Source organism: Saimiri boliviensis, chromosome 20 (assembly GCF_048565385.1).
Source record: "Saimiri boliviensis isolate mSaiBol1 chromosome 20, mSaiBol1.pri, whole genome shotgun sequence".
Lineage (NCBI taxonomy): Eukaryota > Metazoa > Chordata > Mammalia > Primates > Cebidae > Saimiri > Saimiri boliviensis.
Genome location: NC_133468.1, coordinates 9,329,870 through 9,350,121, shown reverse-complemented (window position 1 = coordinate 9,350,121; position 20,252 = coordinate 9,329,870). Strand labels below are relative to the sequence as shown.

The 20,252-nt window shown below is 41.7% G+C and overlaps 1 pseudogene; it reads left to right on the top strand.

Moving 5' to 3' along the window:
* The first annotated feature begins 16,655 nt into the window (after nucleotides 1-16,655).
* Nucleotides 16,656-16,961, top strand: LOC104652667 (cysteine-rich and transmembrane domain-containing protein 1 pseudogene; annotated as a pseudogene).
* The last annotated feature ends 3,291 nt before the right edge of the window (nucleotides 16,962-20,252 follow it).

Genomic DNA, 20,252 nt, shown 5'->3' with positions numbered 1-20,252 from the left:
CTGTTGGGCGGTGGGGGGAGAGGGGAGGGAACTTAGAAGATGGGTTAATGGGTGCAGCAAACCACTATGGCACACGTATACCTATGTAACAAACCTGCACATTCTACACATGTATCCCATTTTTTAAGAAATATAAAAAATAAAATAAAATGTAAAAATATATAAATAAAAAATATATATAAATAAAATAAATTTAAAAAAGAAAGAAAATTATTATTTGACCCATCAAAAGTTACGAATTTACCTTTCAATAGAAAAAGCCTATTTGTTCTGATTCTATAACTTGGCAGGTCCTAGCTTTACACAGAGCACCTGCTTACCATGTCTTCATGCCGTAGGGAGAATAAGGCTCATTTCAAAGATCAGAAAATGGAAACTTTAGAAAAGAAAGTGATTTGGGTTCTTGGGGACAGCTGCTAGTGTTAAGACCAGACCGAGACATGCTTGTTAATATGAACTTGTAATCATTTTCTAGTTGGTGCTGGATGCATGCCTTTTCTCTCCCGATCAGAATTATTAAGCCCTTTAGGCATATGACCTGATTAAATTTTGTGCCCCTCCCAGAACCTAGAACAGGGTTGACTTCACCGTCAAGCACATAAAGCAAAACTTGGAGTCTGCCAGCCCCTTTCTCAGAAGCTCTGTTTCCCATATCTCACCAAAGAAAACGCAACCCAAACTCTGGCGTGATATCAAAAACCCTTCCAACTGGCCCTAATCTCTTCTTCAAACATTTTCTCTCAGGATTCCCTTAAACAAAATCTTATTCCAGCCAAACAGATGTGTTCAGGGCTTCCCAACTCTGCTATGTACCCTCCTACCCCAGTGCCTTTGCATACACTTTGGACTCAGCTTGGTCCATCCTCCCCTGCCTTACTCCCAGCCTCCACTCCTCTTCACCTTCTAACGTCATTTAAGAGACAAAGGCATAACCAGATTCTGCTGCCAGAGGGTGCACTTCTAAGAACAGGGCTGCAGGGGGTACACCTGTGCAATTGAGTATTTAAAAAGCAAACATAAAAATATTGTTTTACCCTTCTGCAGCCTTTCCTCCACATAACACTCTGATAACTGATATGTCAATCATGTACTAGACAGTTTTTCCACTAATTTTTTTGTTTTTGTTTTTGTTTTTGTTTTTGAGACGAAGTTTCCATCTTGCCACCCAGGCTGGAGTGCAATGGCATGATCTTGGCTCACTGCAACCTCTGCCTCCTGGGTTCAATGGATATTCCTGCCTCAGCCTCCCAAGTATCTGGGATTACAGGGGCCCAACAGCACGCCCAGCTAATTGTTGTATTTTTTAGTAGAGACAAGGTTTCGTCATGTTGGCCAGGCTGATCTCGAACTTCTGACCTCAGGGGATACAACCACCTTGGCCTCCCAAAGTGCTGGGATTACAGGCATGAGCCACCGCACCCGGCCTCTTCTAACATATTTTAGTATTGTCTTAATAACAATTTTGTCAATACATATTACCTTAAAAGCTAAAAAACAAACCACTTTGGAGAGGAGTTTGCTTGGGTAGAGTATGCACTTGAGTTTCCTCCCTCCCCGGCCTCTCCACCGTTTCTGCTTGGCTACTGTCTCTTCAGCTGAGCAATCTTCTTTGTCTTCCCAGCACCAAGTTACAACCCTCTGTGTCCTCATAACCTTAGGACTGCCCTGTTGCCGCGCTGACTAAGCTGAATTGTAATTGTATTCTGAATTTCTTTTCAGCTAGATTGTGAACTCATAAAGGGCAGAGGTTGTGGACATTTATAGCCAGGAACAGGTATCACGCCTAGCACAGGCAGGTGTCAGGAAATATTTAATAAAATCCAAGAGTGACCGTGAGCACCTCCTTCTCTTCACTGCTTAAGCTGTTGCGGCTCCTTCCCTAGAAGAGCAATGGCTCGTGGGAAGAGCTGCTTTGCAGCCTCGTAGAGGTCAGAGGCCCCTTCTCATATCTCTGTGAAGCATGTCTCAGCCTCACCAGAACAGATGACATACATGCAAACAGCATGTGTGATGTACACACCAGCTTCCCCAGTGAAACCTGATCCCTGCGCCCGGCCGCTGCTGCTGACTCGTGTTTCGATCACATCTTGGAAAGAGGCGTCTTGATTTGCCAGCCGTCTTGTTTGCTTGAGTCGTGCCCCTCTCTGGGGTGGGCCTGAAGTGAAACAGCCAGAAAGGAGCTCTTTTCACCCAAATAGGCTGTCGAATTACTGATGACTTCAGATGCCAAGAGGCTTTGATCAGGATTTCTGCGCCAGGCCTCGTATAACCAGCAACACTTCAACCAGACTGCATTTCATTAGTATGGAAGCTCAACGCAGGCTGCTCTGGACTTTTTGGGGGGAGTCATTTAGCTGGTAATAGCTTGCACAGAAAGAGATGGTTCATTTAGCTCTGCTTCTTGTCCAGTTTTGTGGGGAAGCAAGTCTGTATCGCAGGAGTGGATGTTGATATATTTTGTGTTCTCTGGATGCTACTGCAGCGGACCGTGCCTTCCCCACCTGTTTTGCATCCATTAGAAAACCTATATAGGGTTTTGATTGTCAACGTTTGATTAGGTGCTAGGGTTGGGGTTGACGAGGTAGGAGCAAAGCAAGACCAATTTATCCTGCTAACAGGCCTTCTCTAACAAGCTGGTATTTGTTAGATGGCATTTTCATATGACAAATGTTGGAAATTGTAATGGGCTTTAATAAAGTGTAGCAGGCAATTCGTCAAGCACAGGGCTAACCCCTTTATACTGCGGAACACAATGACTGTCTGCAAAGGGATGCTTCTCCTTCTGCCAAAAAAGGCAAATAATAACCGTAAACTCCTAGGGTCCTCTAGGATGAGCTAATGAGCTAGTTCCAGGTCACACCCCTGAAGAAAGGGAACTCAGGATCTTCTGGAAGTGAGGTGGAATTTGTTCTATGGCATGTTAAGATTGTACATGATTCTGGCAAAGGATGGACATGAGATCGGGTACAAATCACTTACTGTGTCTTGTAGTTTTACCATCTATAAATTAAAGAGAGGAGATTATAAAAAGGGGTCTGGGTAACCCTCAATTCTGTGACTCTAAGTCCCTCTTCCTGTTGGGATCCGTGTCCTTGTCTGGAAAGGGCCCCGGTCAGAGGATGGGGTAGCCTGGGTTTGCTGCCTGCTCTGCAGCTGGTGATGTGAGTGTAAGAGTGAACAGGGATCCCTCTTCCACATCCTAGTCCTGGAATCTGTGAATGTTATCTTATTTGAAAAAAAGAAAGTAGTTTTTTGTTTTTTAAAAATTGCATTTATTATGGAATAACTAATTTCTTCCAAATTTTATGAAGCACAGATTTGAATAACTGAAGATAAGAATAAAATAGTCAGAATAACCACCTTGGGGTAAGTCCAGTCTGTAATAAAGACGCTTGTTGATTTCATGACCATCGGGACGTGTACACCTTCCTTTGCAATATGAAAGTGAGGCTTCCATTGACACCTCTGGAGACCTTGAGAGAGTGGAGAGATTTTCAGTTAAAAAAGAAAAAGCGTATCTCAACTTCCATTTTATAGAGGAGGAAACTAGGACCCAGAGAATTAGCAGCAGATCCAGAGCGTGACACAAATCCCATAAGCCTACGCCAGAGATTCTACAGCTGAAGTCTTCCTCAGTCTTCCTATCTTCAGTGTGTGTGTGTTGGAAACACAAGTTTGCTGGAGGGGGATCTGCTGAAAGGAAGCAACAATATATTGGGTTACCCAATCAGATGTTCTATTTTAAAGATCCCAAATGGTGTAAAAGCTTTAGCATCTCTGTCTCTGAATACTTCCAACAGATAATCAATCTAGGAAGGGAGAGACAGGTATAGGATAGGGAAAGGCTGGTTATTGAAGAGAGAATTACAGCTAGATAGAAAATCCAAGTTTGAGTGTTCTGTAGCCCTGAAGGATGACTGCAGTTAACAATAATTTGTTGTATATTCTCAAACAGCTAGGAGAGATGATTTTGAATGTTCCTATCATAAAGAAATGAAAAATGTTTGAAATAATGGGTATTCTAATTATCATGGTTTAATCACTACATATTACATATATATTAAAATATTCTGTACCCCATAAATATGTATAATTATTACATGTCAATTAAAAAGAAACTTTTTTTTTTTTTTTTTTTTTTTGGCCGGTTGCAGTGGTTCATGCCTGTAAGCCCAGAACGTTGGGAGGCTGAGGTGGGAGGATCACCTGTGGTCAGGAAATTCAGACCAGCCTAGCCAACATGGTGAAACTCCCTCTCTACTAAAAATATCAAAAATTAGCCAGGCATAGTGGTGGGCACCTGTAAACCCAACTACTCAGGAGGCTGAGACAAGTGAATCACTTGAACCTGGGAGGCGGAGGTTGCAGTGAGATGAGATCACGTCATTGCACTCTAGCCGGGGCAACGAAAGTAAAACTCCATCTCAAAAAATATATATATAAATAAATAGAAATAAAATTGTTTTTTAAACCTTCGCATAGAGGAAGTGCAAAATGGTCTCTAGCACTAGGCTGATCGCTCTGTGAAGGCTGAGGCCATGTCTTCCTTTATTTGCTATAAGTGCAGGGCTTACTACAGAGCCTGGCACACAGAATACCACACATATATACATATCCACACACATATATACACATACACAACCGCACACACACACACTTCATATACATAAAATCTCAAACCCCTAACCCCTTCTTCAGCTAGAAATTTCTTTTTTATCAGGCATCTGAATACGAGTCTTTCTGAAAAGAGAGTTCTGCTGTTGCGCCTGTTTGACCATCATTCATTGGACTAGATAATGCCTTTGCTTCCTTCCAGCTCTGACAGTCATCAAATTAACACCTGGTCTCATTTGTACAGGTGAAGGACCCGCCAAGGATAGGCTCCTGGTAATTTGTTATTTATATTATCTTGTGATATTCTTTTCCACTAGTCACGTAATCTCAAATAAATAACAAAAACGAAACGTATTTCACTTTCAACCTTCTCTTGAGCTTCTAAACTGGAAATCTGTGTGCTTGAAGCAGTAGAGAGATCTCCAAAGAGGTTCCTGTTTGGCCCACATTGATCTGTTTCGCTCCAGCTCAAAGGCGGTAGCAGCAGATAACAATCGGCAATGCTTGCAATTCAGAGCCGTTGCCACATGACTGTTGCCTTACCTGGCACCAGTGTTCAGGCAGTAAAACATCTCCATGCATTCTTCTTAATGGAATAGACAGAAAATGTTATCTTCTTAATATTGACACCAGAATTCTTCTAAGGGAGGGAACAGCCTTGGGGAAAAGTATCTTTGTAAGTGTTTGTGAGAAGAAGTTGACATGTTGAAAGTCAAAATACTAGCTGGTTCAAAGTTCCAGAGGCATGGGTGTGTGTTGCTTTGGGAATTTGTTCTCTATAAGGCAAGGAGCAAATCTGTTGCACCGAAGTGGGAAGCTGGAGGGATGAGCGAAGAAAAGAAAGAAGTGGGGAGGGATGGTACAAGTCAATAACACTGAGAACAACAGTGACTTACTGGTGTGAGAAGTCACAGAAATGCCCTCAGGACCTGAAGTGGCCAAAGGACCTTTGAAGAGCAGGGAAGCCTGCTGCTGTATTTGATGTGGTTTGACCTTCTGTGAGATAAACCCTTGCTTTGCATTCTCTCCCTGCTCCATAAACACACACACAGAATGTTTTAAATAAATTCTACTGCTGTATTATTTTTGCACAGACTTTTTATTTGTGGGTGCTTTTTTTTTAAAAAAAAAAAACCTCAAAATTTTCATCTTAGAAGGACAGAGTACAGAACGGAGACAACATCCAAGGAGGTAGAAACTCCAGGAAATGAGGGAAGATGAGGAAGAGATGAGAATTCAGCCCTTAGTGATAAAGCTTTGGACTTCTATAGGTTCTGAAGAAAGAACATTGGGACAAAATTATCTAATTTTCAGGGAGCACGAAGAACTAGCTGACTTCTAGGTTGCCTATCCTCAAAACATTTCATTATCCCCACCTGGCATAGAAATGAACTGCAATTATACGGTACAAGGGACACTAGAGGACTTCTCTTAAGGCCACATTACTTTTCCTTAGACTATAAGTTTATTTGGTACAGCTGAGGGTGGCTGATGGAGCTAAAGAGCAGGATCACTGCACGAACCCCTCAAGGTAAAACTTGATGCTTCTGATCAGTAATTTTCTCAGACCCAGGCAAGTGTGCCCTGCTCTGTGCCCCTCCCTTTATAGAAACTTACATGTTGAAAGTATGCCAAAAAATTCACATTCATTAACTCCCACATGGGTGTCTCAGTCCCTGTGGGCCAAATGCAGAGCAAGATGCAAGCCTCTCAGCATCCACTTCATTATGAACACTGTTTAGGCCCCTGGGAGAGCCTTTTCCATGTCTTTTGCCTTCTGTCCTTGAAAGAAAAGGTAGGCAGGTTCGAATGCTGGGAGCCTTTGTGCATTGCACCCTCATCAACACTGAGGTTGTCACGACTTCACAGTAGAGAGTATGACAGCTGCAAGAGGGCGTGGGTAAGAGGAAAGACAAATTAATTAACTTCCCCAGTCTTTCTTTTGGATAGTATGAGGGTATGGTTCCACGCCGAAAGGCCAGGTGTTCTTTTTTATCACTTTGCTCTGCTTTCCAAATCAGAGCTTCAGATCAATTACGAACTGGCATGGGGTTTGCAACAGTTGCACGTGGAGGCTGAGGGACACTCTGCAATCTTAAGCAACTGGTTTTACACTTAAATTTGCACCTATATGGGTCTACATATAACATGCATGAAGCATGATACTGACTCCATTTTAGCAGCTAGGTGGATATTGAAGCAGTTTCTTAAAATGTTTAAATGTGAAAATATTTAAAATGTTTAAAAATTCAGCTTTTTAAAGAAGCAAGTTCTGGCACATGCTATGATATGGATGATCCTGGGACATTGTCTTAAGTGAAATAAGCCAGTTGCAAAAATGCAAGCACTGTGTGATTCTACTTCCATGAGGTAATGACAGTAGTCAAATCCATAAGGACAGAAATTAGATTGGTGGTTACCAGGAGCTGGGGGGAAGGAGGAATGAGCTGTTCTTATTTAATAGGTACAGAGATTCAGTTTTGTAGGATGAAGTGTTCTAGAGATAATGGTGGTGATGGTTGCATAACAATGTGAATGCACTTACCGCCACTGAACTACATTTAAAAACGGTTAAAATGGGCCGGGTGAAGGGGCTCATGCCTATAATCCCAGCATTTTGGGAGGCCGAGGCAGGTGGATCACCTGAGGTCAAGAGTTCAAGAGCAGCCTGGCCAACATGGCAGAACTTTGTCTCTACTAAAAGTATAAAAATTGGGTGGTACCGTGTTGGACGCCTGTAATCCCAGCTACTTGAGAGGCTGAGGCAAGAGAATCACTTGAGCCCGGGAAGCAGAGGCTGCTGTGAGCCAAGATCGTGCCACTGCACTCCAGCCTGGGGGACAGAGTGAGACTCTGTCTCAAAATAAATAAACAAATGTAAAGAAAATAAAAATGTGATTAAAATGATAAAGTTTATGTTATGGATATATTACAGAAATTTTAAAATATATATATATATATATATATATATATATATATATATATATACACTCACACACACAAAATTAAATAAATTACATCTTAACATTCTGCTCTTAAAAATAATTCCAAGTTGGTGGAGGCAGGCATATCACGAGGTCAGGAGTTCAAAACCAACCTGTCCAATATGGTGAAACCCTGTTTCTACTAAAAAAACACAAAAATTAGACAGGAGTGGTGGCACATGCCTGTAGTCTCAACTGCTCGAGAGGCTGAGGCAGGAGAATCACTTGAACCCGGGAGGCAGAGGTTGTGGTGAGCCAAGATCATGGCACTGCACTCTAGCCTGGGCAACAGAGTGAGACTCCGTCTCAAAGTAAATAAATAAATAAATAAAAATTCCTAGTTACGTTTTTATATTCATTAGTTATAATTTACATTTTGCCTTTTAATTTTAATAAATAATTTTAAATATTTTAGAAAAAAATTTTTCAGAAACTACATAATGGAAAAATCATTTTTATTGTTTAGCTTTTCTCAGTTACTTCATATTTTTGATAAAATAGGTCTACATTTTATATACTTTGAGTAGAAATATTTTATTTAACAGTTAAGTTGATTCTCAACTTTTAAACCTTTAGACACAAGATAAGCTGCCCTCCATCTGGATCATGTCCTGGGTCCTGCAGACAGAGGAGCCTCCCTCCCATGGGGCTGATCATGTCCTTCCTGAGGACCCAGCTGCTTCCCAAGCAGCCTGGTGCTGTTGCTCTTGATATTTATTCTGTCCATGAAGACTTTCTGGCCATTCTTTGTCTCCTGAACACCTAACCATACCTTAAAGCCCAGCTCTGACGTCACCTCCTCCAAGAAGCCCTTAGTCATTCAGACAGAATAAATGTGCCCATCTGTGTCACTGCATTGCTATGTCTATGCTTCTATTACTACACACATTTCATGCATTATTATTTGTTTCCTCATCTGTTTCCTGATCCAGGTTATAAGCTCCTTGAAGTCAGGTACTAGGCCTCATTCATCTTTACTTCCCAATCTCTAGTGCCATGAAGCTAATCTACAAATGGCTGTCAAACAACTTTGTTTTCTTGATAATTCAATCATTGTTTTAAATAGAAGGAGCTATGAGACTGAATGGAATTCTTGTAAGCATTAAATGTTCTCTTTAGACTTTGTTTTGGGGGGCAATGCATTCTTAGACTGTCATTCATTAATCTGGCTAGCTGTACCCAACACCTATTATCAACTTTCTGATTTGCTGCTTGAGAAAACAAAGATCAAACAGGTTCTGAGTGAGGAGGAAGTGACAGCTCACCTCTGAGGATGATGTATGGACATCAGTGCATGAGCTTGGAGCTAGTCCAGCTCCTGCAAGACTCTGTGCCTTCTGCCAGCTGGATGAGGATGCCAGATAGGGAGGGTGAACTTCTCTCCTTGTTTCCGGTTTCCGGGCATCACCCAGGTTTACACCTTCTGTCCCAACATAGTTATTACTATTACCCACTTTTACTCTCAAATGTGTCCCAGTTTCACCACTGGTTATATGATCAGCTATAGTCAGTGATCCCTGAAAAGTGATGTGACATTGCCTTCCCTAGGTCATGTCACTGTCATTTGGGGCAGGGTGACGTGTGCCTGTAGTCCCAGCTACTCGGGAGGCCGAGGCAAGAGAATCGCTTGAACCCTGGAGGCAGAGGTTGCAGTGAGCTGGGATCGCACCACTGCGCTCCAGCCGAGGCAACAGTGTGAGACTCCATCTCAAAAGAAAAAAAAAAAAAACGGAGAAATGAGAACGATGTTCTAACCTTCTAAGTTCTATATGGTGACTGGTTCTTCTACCTTCTCAGTTCATTCTATGTTCATAACCCTGAAAAACCTGAGTGCATTGAGCTTCCCAAACAATCCCTCCCCTCCCCACATCCTTCCCCATCTCCCTGCCTCCCCACACACATAAATATTTGTCAAACTCAGATAACCATATTCTTTTCTTTTTGTTTTAGACACAGGTCTCATTCTATTACTCAGTTTGGAGCGCAGTGATGTCATCATAGCTCGGTGCAGCCTCAACCTTCTGAGCTCAACCAATCCTCCCACCTCAGCCTCTTGAATAGCTGGGACTACAGGTGTTCACCACCACACCTGGCTAATTTTTTAAAATGATTTTTAGTAGAGATGAGGTTTCTCTCTGTTACTCAGGCTGGTCTCGAACTCCTAGGCTCAAGCAATCCCCCCACCTTGGCCTCCTAAAGTGTTGGGATCATAGACATGAACCACTGGGCCGGGCCCAGAAAGGATATGCTTAGAAGTTGTTACTGGAATGTAAATTTTTGAAGGGCAAGTCGGATGCTGTACAACTTTGCCAAGGTGAATAATATGGGGTGGAATAAATGAGAGTCTGAAAAACAGTCTCAGGTTGTGACTTGGGCTGACACACTCTTGCTTAGAGGTGTAGGAGGAATGCATCGCCCAGAGCTCCTTCGGGGATGACAGCCCAGCCGCTGGGCCTCCTCCGAGCTCTTCTGGATGGATCTTTCTACCAGCCCTCTCCTGGGGAAGGACGCCTGCCACCGGCTTCCTTCCCTGCCCACATTCCTCTGTGGTCTAAAGGGAATACCCTTTGATTCTTCTGTCATTTTAAGGGACGTGTAGAGGGGAATGCTGAGGAAGCTATGAATTCATACTGTACCAAAAGAAAAAAGAAGAAAGAGGGAGCCATAATTACTCTCTGCCCCCAGGGTCCTGATGGAGTGGCGAGTCTCTCAGACACTTTAAGAAGGCGCCACAAATTGTGTAAGCGCTGACCTGGCGGGCTGCCTGGCCCACATGACAGCCATATCTGATGATTCTGGCAAGGCGAGGTGGGAGGTGGTGCGGGGCCGGGACCCAGGAAGCAGAGATCGGGCCAAGGAAGGGGATAACAAAAGCCCAGAAAATGAAGAATAAGGGGGGCATGGGAATAGCGATCCAGTGGCACAGCAGTATTGATTCCTATCCATTTCCATGAACTAGGGGCCCTTCCGCCCCTCACCTTGCTCTGGGCTGCTGGTGCAGGAGGAGGCCACTTCGGGGCTCCCCCGTTCCCCTCATTCCGGGGCCCAGGCTTCATGTTCAGCCTATGGAAAACCATAAATTCCCCCCTCCTTTCCTGCTACTAGGGCGGCCCATCCACCTCCTGCACTGGGGTGTTGAAGATTCCTGCTCGTGGGAGCAGATGGGGGTCATGGGAGGCAAAAATGGGCAGAGGAGTCCAACGCTAGCTCCTTCCCTCTCCTCTGTGCCAGGCCTGTCTCCGTGGAGAAGCGTATTTCTCCTTGTGTCATTCTTACCAGAACCGGAAGTGGTGATTTCTGTTGCTGTTTTGCACAGAAACAGAGGCTCACAGAACGTGCAAAGGCTAGCTCGGCTTTGCCGGTGAGCTGCAGAGCTGGGGTCTGAACCCAGGCACGTCTGGGCCTCTCCGGAGGGCCCAGCGCCTGTTTAACTCCAGGTGCACAAAGGCCCCCTCACCACACCCACCTCCCCTCTTTGGCTTTCTTGACCGTTCTCCCGTCCAAGCCTGGGCTCATGCTGCCCCCTGACCCACCCACTGCCCCATTCTCTACCTGTGGGTTTCTAAGTTGCTCCTCAAAATCCAGGGCTAACATTCTGTTCTCTGACCACTCCCCAGTCTCAAAGCTATGAGCATTTTCTATTCCCTCAGCCCTTTGTATATCGATTATGAGATACACTACATTTTTTAACACTAAGATAATTTTTCCGTATTTTATCCTTTCTGATATCAGAATATGAATATGTACATGAATATGAATATGTAACATAAGAATGTATATTCCCTAAAATGATGCCACGAAATCAATTGCACCAGCCCAGGGCCGGGACCCTGGTCTTCTCAGTAAATGCACTTGGAAAGTAAAAATGCTTGTATGTGTTACTAAGAGAAGGGTCTTATTTAATCGTCAGATAGACCCTGTGAAGCATCTATTCTTATCCTCTAAGAAGGTCATGACTTTCTCCATTACAGATGGGAAATGGAGGCCCAGAGAGCTTTAGTAATTTTTCCCAGGTCGCACAGCTAGGAAGCGATGGAATTGCCTTGAACTTGCACAATTTGGATATATTGGTGCTGGGAAACAAACTCTATAGGATACGGAAGAAAGAAGAAAGAACACTCAAAGTAACTGCCAATTAAACAAGGCATATTGGAGCTCAGTATCAGCTTGAAAGTCCATTTCCTGACTGTAATATTTAGGTAAATGTATTCAGTTGTCTGCACAGACACCTACAACTACAGTGATTTTACAGGTGTAATTACAAGCATAACGGCAGCTGGCTACATCTCACTAACAAAAATAAAGGGGCAATTAGAGCCTTAACTGGCTAATGCAGACCAAAAGCCCGGCTTCCGTGGGGCAGAGGGGAAGAATTTTCTCTATCTTGCTTTCAAGCCCAGAACTCTGCTTCATTCCAAGGCAGATGCGTAGCTTTGCTTAGAACTGATGGCTCACTGGATTGAAACCGTGCCAGCTACTGCTTCGTACTTTACATGTATTTTAATTTCCTGGTATTCTTTGGCACCGTCATTTCACTAAGGGGACTCTGCCACACTTTCAAACAGTTCAGTAAAGGGCAGGTCATTGTGCTGACTGGTTGGAATTCCAGTGTTCACATCTGATCCTCCTCATGCAGCCAGGGCCAGGAGACGCAGAACGAGTATTTCAAGGGTCTTACCTCCCAGGACAGTGGAAATGAACGTACAATGAACATGTAGTGAACGGAGCCTGTTGCAGAGGGGGAACCAAACAACTGCGGACCAAAGCAGTCAATGAATGAAGGAAAGAAAATGAGAGAGAGAGAAAGAAAGAGAGAGCGAGAGCGGCCAGTCTTGTACGGACCTGTACCGAAATGGAACGATGGCCTGGACTTCAGAGTAAGAGTCCAGCACGGTGGTTAAATGGCCTGAATTCTGTACTCAGGACAGCCTGAGTTGGAAGACTGGATCTGGCTCCTCTTGTAAGCACCGGGGGGAGGCTCCTTCCTCAGTCCTTGAAAGCCTTCATTGCTCCCTTGGTATAAGAAGATGATGATCACAGTTCCTGACTCCAAGGTTTATTTCAAGAACTAAAGTGAATCCAGCGCCCTTAGCCCACTGCCCAACTGTTAGCGAGCCTCAGTAAATATGAATGATTGTTACATTCTCGTTTTCCTGTTTTTCATAGCCCTCGTTTTTTAAGAGCAGATTTAAGTTCAGACCGAAATCAAGCGAAAAGTACAGAGATTCCCATATATTCCCTGTCACAACACATGTAGAACCTTTCCCGTGATCAGCATCCCACACCAGACGGGACATCCGTTATAATCGATGAGCCTACATTGTCACATCATTATCCTCCAGAGTCCACAGTTTACATTAAGATTCACTCTTAGTGTTGTACGGTCTGTGGGGTTTGACAAATGTACGAAGACACGTGTTCACGATTGCAGTATCCTGCAGAATAGTTTAACTGCCCTAAAAACTCTCCATGTTCCTCCAACTTATTCCTCCCCCACCTCCACCCCTGGAAACCTCTGATCCTTCTGCTACCCTCATATTTTTTCCTGTCCCAGAATTTCATTGAGTTGGAATCATAAAGTATGTAGGCTTTTCAGGCTGGCTTCTTTCACTTAGCAAGAGGCAGTTAGGGTCCCTCCACATCTTTTCAATAGCTCTTTTCCTTTTAGTATTGAATAACATTCTATTGTCTGGATGTACCTCTAGACCTAGCTGGAGGTGGCCAGCCGCTGAAACAAACTCAGACTCCCCTCCTGTGAGACATTAGATATAATGAGATACTAACTCCAACTCCACTCCTGAGTCTACATAGGATTAATCCAGCCTCTGCAGTGGTGACAATGCCAGGGGGTTTATGGTTGATGGCAGATGTCAGGGATGCTTCTTTTGACCTCCTCTCTCATCTGTGGCCACGATTACTAGGTCTGGAAATAAATACTAGAGAGTATTAAAATAAGTTTTTCCTGTATGCCCTGAAAGTCCAGGTTCAGAACCTCCTTTCTCCTTCCAGAACCACTCACTCCTCCTTCCTCGATGAAATATAATAAAATGGAATGGGAATGTGGGAAGAAGTGATGCCAGCAGGATGGTGAACTAGAAGGTACCAGGCCTTGTACCCCACAAAACAATGATTTAATAACTACCCACAAATAAAAGCAGTTTTGGGAAATCTCTGAAGCCCAGTTAAGAAGCTGTAGCAACCCAGTGGAGAAAAAAAAGAAAAATTCAACCAACCAACCAAACAAAGAAACCAAAACAATCCTGAGGATTACTAAATAGGAAAGGGTAGGAAAAACAGTTACGTCTTAGAAAAGCTATTTAGAAAGCTGGAAGACCCCAGAATGTGCACTTGAGAAGATGTATTCTTTGCTTTTTGATGGAAAGCTCTGTATATATGTTAGATCCATTTGATCTAGAGCATTGTTCAAGTCAGTTTCTTTATGGACACAGGAAGGAGAACATCACACACTGGGGCCTGTTGGTGGGAGTGGGGAGCTAGAGGAGGGATAACATTGGGAGAAATACCTAATATAGATGATGAATTGATGGGTGCAGCAAACCACCATGACACATGTATACCTAATAACAGACCTGTACGTTCTGCACATGTATCCCAGAACTAAAAGTATAATTTAAAAAAGAAAAAAAATACAAATGGTACATTAAATAAACAAAACAAAACTATTCCTTCAGCGATAAACATAACTGAAGGAATAGTGTACCAAAACTTACGGGATACAGTGAAAGCATTAGTAAAGGGACATTCATAGTGATAAATGTCTACATTTTAAAAAGAAGAAAGATTGCCAATAAATAACCTAATCTGACATCTCCAGGAACCAGAAAAAGAACAAACCAAGTTCCATAATTGCAGAAGAAGGGAAATGATAACAATGAGAGTAGGAATAAATAAAAGAGATAATAAAAAATGGTAGAAAAAAATCAAGGAAACCAAGGCTTGGTTTCTTGAAAAGACAAACATTTGACAAATCCCATAGCTAAACTAACTTAGAAAACGAGAAAGAAGTATCAAGTAAATAAAATCAGAACTGAGAGACACTACAGTAGATGCATCAGAAATAAAAAAGATTATAAAGAATCATTATGAACAATTATACAGCAACAAATTGGATAACTTGGAAGAAATGGATAAAGTCCTAAAAATATGCAACCTGCCAAGACTGAATTAAGAACAGATAAATTTTAAAAATTTAAACAGGCAAATTTTTAATTAAAATATCAGATTTAATCAATAATTAAAACCTTCCGAACAAAGAAAAACCCAGAATTAGGTGGCTTAATGGGTGAATTCTACCAAATATTTAAAGATGAATCAATACTGATTCTTAAAACTTTTTAGAATAATAGAATAAGAAAGAGCACTTCTAAACTCATGTTATGAGGCCAGGATCACCCTGATGTCAAAGCTTAGCAAAAGCACTACAGGGAAAGAAAACTGCAGGGCAATGTCCCTTAATTAACATAAACACAAAAGTCCCCAATATCACACTAACAAACCAAATTCAAAAGTACATTGAAAGGATTATACACCATGAACAAGTAGGATTTATCCCTGAGATGGAAGAATGTTTCAACATATCAAATCAATATAATATACCACATTAAAAATGAAAGCTAAAATCACATGATCATCTCAAAAGATTCAGAATTAATTTTACAAAATTTAATATCCATTTATGATTTAAAACTCTGAAAAAATAGGTATAAAATAAACTTACCTCAACATAATAAAGGCCATATATGAAAACACCACAGCTAACATTATAATCGATGGGGAAAATTTGAAAGCATTTTTCTCTAATATCTGAAGCAAAGCAAAGATGATCAATCTTATTACTTCTACTCAACATAATACTGGAAGTTCTAGCCAGAGCAGTCAGACAAGAAAAAGAAATAAAAGCTATCCAAATTGAAAAGAAAGAAGTAAAATGATCTCCTCTTACAGGTGACATAACCATACATGTAGAAATCCTAAAGACTCCATACAAAAAAAATTAAAACCAATAAACAAATTCAGTAAATTTTTAGTATACAAAATCAACTTGCAAACATCAATGATATTTTTGCTATATGCTAACAACAAACTATCCAAAAAGGAAATTTAAAAAACAATTCCATTTACAATAGAAACAAAAATAATAAAATACTTAGGGTAAAGTTAACTAAAGAGGTGAAAGACTTTTGCACACTGAAAGTTATAAACCACTGAAGAAAGAAACTAAAGGAAACATAGAAGTGGATAGACATTTCATGTTCATGGATTAGAAGAATTAAAATCTTTAAAATGTCCATCATGCCCAAAGAAACACACAGATTTAATGCAATCTCTATCAAAACCCCAATAGCATTTTACATTAATTTTTTTAAAAAGCAATCATAAAATTCAAATGGAATCACAAAAGACTACACATCTCCAAAGCAATCTTGAGGGACAAAAGAAAAAAAAAAAAGCTGGAGGCATCACACTGCCTGATTTTAAAATATATTACAAAGCTACAGTAATCAAAACAATATGATACTGGCATAAAAACAGACATGTAGACTAATACAACAGAATAAATATATTTCTATATTTACAGCTAACTGATCTTTGATAAGAATACCAAGAGCACACGATGGGGAAAGGATAGTCTCTTCAATAAATGTCATTAGAAAAACTGGGTAATCATACACAGAAGAATAAAATTAGACCCTTATCTCACATCATATACAAAAATAAACTCAAAATAGATTAAAGACTTTAACATGAAGACATGAAACTGTAAAACTACTAGAAGAAAGTATAGAAAAAAGATTTATTGACATTGGTGATGGCAGCGATTTTTTGGATGTGATACCAACAGAACAGGAAACAAAAGCAAAAATAAACAAATGGGATTGTATCAAACTAAAAAGCTTCTGTCACATGGCAGCTCTTCACTTGCTTCGAGGCAGGTGCAGTGAGTCTTCTGTGGGCTGGTCTGGGCTCCTCAGGTCCCGACCCACCCACTATCCAGCCAGTTTTTGGAGAGGAGAGGGTGCACTTAACAGGTCCCTAATGAATCAAGAGAATCCTCCACCATATCTGGGCCCTGGTCCATCAGCCCCATACCCACATTATCCACAAAAAAAAAAAAAAAAAAAAAAAAGCAATGGGCCCAGGATCTATGGGGGTGCTCTACCTCAAGGGTACCCCTACCAAGGATACCCACAGTACAGCTGGCAGGGAAGACTTCAGGAGCCTCCGAAAACCACAGTGTATGTGATAGAGGACCTAAGAAGAGATGAGTTGGAACCATCCACCTGCCTCAGAGCCTGCTGGACTGCTCTCTGTTGCTGCTGTTTCTGGGGCATGCTCACCTGACCAGCCCAGCCCAGCCATCCTGTCCTGCCAGCTCTGCCACCACCTTTGATAGGTGTGCCTGCCCCCATCTCTTCTGATTGCTGTAATAAATGACTAGTTCTGCAAGACACCCCTACCTTTGGCACTATGGGATTCTAGATTAGTGGGGGTTGCTGCTGTTTAATTTGGTGACTTATCTTTTTAATGTCCAAAACCCATTTCTTATTGATCTTTAAAAATGTTCTAAATGACTTTTTTGGGGCTAAAGTCTTAGTTTTGGAAAACATATTTATAATTTTTAAAATTACATATTCAAGGTAGTGGCAAAATGTAACACACTATAGAATTTCTCTGCTAACACCCTGTACATTTCAATAAATTTGTCCAAACCTCAAAAACAAAAAAGAAAAGAAAAAAAAAAAGAATCACCAAAGTGGAAAGGCAACCTAGGAAATGTGAGAAAATATTTGCAAATCACATATCTGATAAGGAGCTAATATGCAAAACACATAAGGAACTCATACAACTCAGTAGCAAGAAAACAAATAACTGAATTTAAAAATGAGCAAAAGATCTGAAGAGTTATTTCTCATTTGTTTATTTTTGCTTTTGTTTCCTGTTCTGTTGGTGTCGTATCTAAAAAATCATTGCCATCACTAATGTCAAGAAGCCTTTTTTCTATACTTTATTCTAGTAATTTTAGTGTCAGGTCAAAACTTCAGATTGAGTTTATTTTTGTATATGACGTGATGTATTTGTATTCTCAAAAGAAGGCATACAAATGGTCCGCATGGAAATGAAAATGTGCTCAACATCAGAGAAATGCAAATCAAAACACAATTAACTTATCACCTCACACCTGTTCTATTATCGAAAAAGACAAAAGTGTTGGTGAGGATGTAGAGAGAAGAGAATCTGTACATTTTTGATGGGGTTTTAAAAAGGTACAACCATTATATAAAAGAGTACGAAGTTTTCTCCAAAAGTTAGCAATAAGAAACAGTATGAACTTTTCTCCAAAAGTTAGCAATAAAACTACCATATGATCCCACTTCTGGATGTGCATCCAAAGAGAATCAAATCAGGATCTCAGAGATAGCTGTGCTTCTATGCTCGTTGCAGCATTGTTCACAATCGCCAAAATATGGAAATAACCCAAATGCGCACGGATGGATAAATGGATAAAGAAATTGTGGTATATTTCGACTATGGAATATTATTTAGCCTTTAAAAAGAAGGAAATTTTGCTGCATGTGACAACACGGATGAACCTAGAGAACACTATGTGAAGAGAAGTAAGCCAGACACAGAGACAAATACTACATGATCCCACTTACATGTGGAATCCAAAAAATGTGAAACTCATAGGAACAGAGAATCAAATGGTGGTTGCCAGGGGCTGAAGAGTGGGGAAGATGTTGGTCAAAGTGTAGTTTTAGCTCTGCAGGATAAATAAGTTCTGGAGCTAATGTATAGTGTGGTGACTCTAGTTAGCGATACTGTACTGGACACTTGAAATGTGCTAAGAAGGTTTATCTTAAGTATCCTCACCTGGAAGGAGGGAGGGAAGGAGAGAGGAAGGGAGGGAAGGAAGGAAGGGAGGAAGGGAGGAAAAGAGGGAGGGAGGGAAGGAAGGGAGGGAGGGAAGGAGGAAAGGGAGGAAGGGAGGAAGGAAGGAGGGAAGGAGGGAAGGAAGGGAGAGAAATTAATGAGGTGATGGGAGTGTTAATTGTGATTGTGGTAATTATTTCACAATGTGCATATATATCAAAACACCAATTTGTACACATTAAATATGTATAACTTTTATTCGTTAATTAAACTTTAAAAACTGTTAAATAGAAAATAAATCAAACTATTAAAATAACATATCAAAATATTAAAATAAACACTGCCCTCTTTCTTTCTCTAATGAGAAACTTGACTTTTGATGTAGCAAAAATTCAGGGAAGGAAGTCAATGCCACGAAGGGAAAAGTCGTTGAGAAATTATTCATTATCTGTGTATTTGCTAGTATTTTACAGTCATTTGTTAATCAAACCCTCTCAAGGTCCCTTGAAGGGAAAGGATAATGAATGCGTTCTGTCCATTTCAGAGGTAGGGATTTGGGTCACTCTGGGTCCAGGTTACGTCTCATCTTTAACAGGATTAACAGAGAAAAAGGAGCCTATCTCAAGGCAAAGCTTAGGCAGAAAGACGATGCCCCCGTTCCCAGGACCATCACTAATATCATGTGCTTCCCACTGTTTGCTCCCCAGCACCTGTTGATCAGACACCTTGCCCCACATTCGATTTATTGTTCAGGTGACATGAAACCCAACAATGGTATAATTAGAAGGCTCGCAGGAGGGTGCCTGCAGGGAGAGTAATTATATGCCAAGAGATGAACAGCGATAAAGGAGGAGCGTGGGTGTAGCTTTCCTATTGTGCCCAGAGCCTGCTGTTCATCCGCTGTTGATACCAAAATAGAAAGGTGACTGCACTCTTTTCCCTTAGAAGGTGCAACTTATATTTTCTCTGCTTGAGAAAAGGCAGAGCTGTGCCTAATTGCTTTACCTCCCGTCCCTTTCTGCAGAGAGAGCTGTGAGTGAGCCTCTCGGGACTAGAACTTGTTATGTTAAGAGGCCCTGTCGTCTCCACTGTTCTTCCTCCCAGCATAGCACCTGCCTGCCCAGGATGTTACTGCCTTTCCCAGTGGACACTAGACTTGCTGCTGGATCTAGCTGGAGAGTTTCTGGAAAGGAGAGTGCTCTGCAGGCAGGCTCAGGCATGGACTTGGGTAAAATGAGGGCAATTGACACTGACTGAGCATCTACTCCGTTGCTTGCACTAACCCATTTGATCCACATGGCATGTTGTGATTCATCTTACAGATAAGGAAACTGAAGCTTGGGGAAGTGAAAAAGTGCAGCCAAGACAACTCAGCCAGGATTTAAACCCAAGGATGTTTTCTGCTGACGTCCTGCTGTTTCCTCTGATTCAATCTGCTGTCCAAAGATGGGAAAAGAGCCCCCAGAGGGTCCAGGGAGAATGGATCAGAATGCTGTTCACTTCCGCACGGTGGATGGCCTCCCTGTGACCGGTTCTTGGTTACATCCTGGTTAAAAGATTGTTGGTTTTGTGATTCTAATTTACTGTCCTGGCTCCTGTTGACCTAATAGAGTATTCTGGCCCAGGTCACAGTGACCCTGTTGTTCCCTGGCTCTAGGAGTGGTCCCTCCAGAGGAAGAAGACCAAGCTGTGGGGCTGAGGTGTGTCAAGGAACCGGCTGAGTTTCCAACAGCTGCTAGGTCAGTGCTTTATGTTTCACCA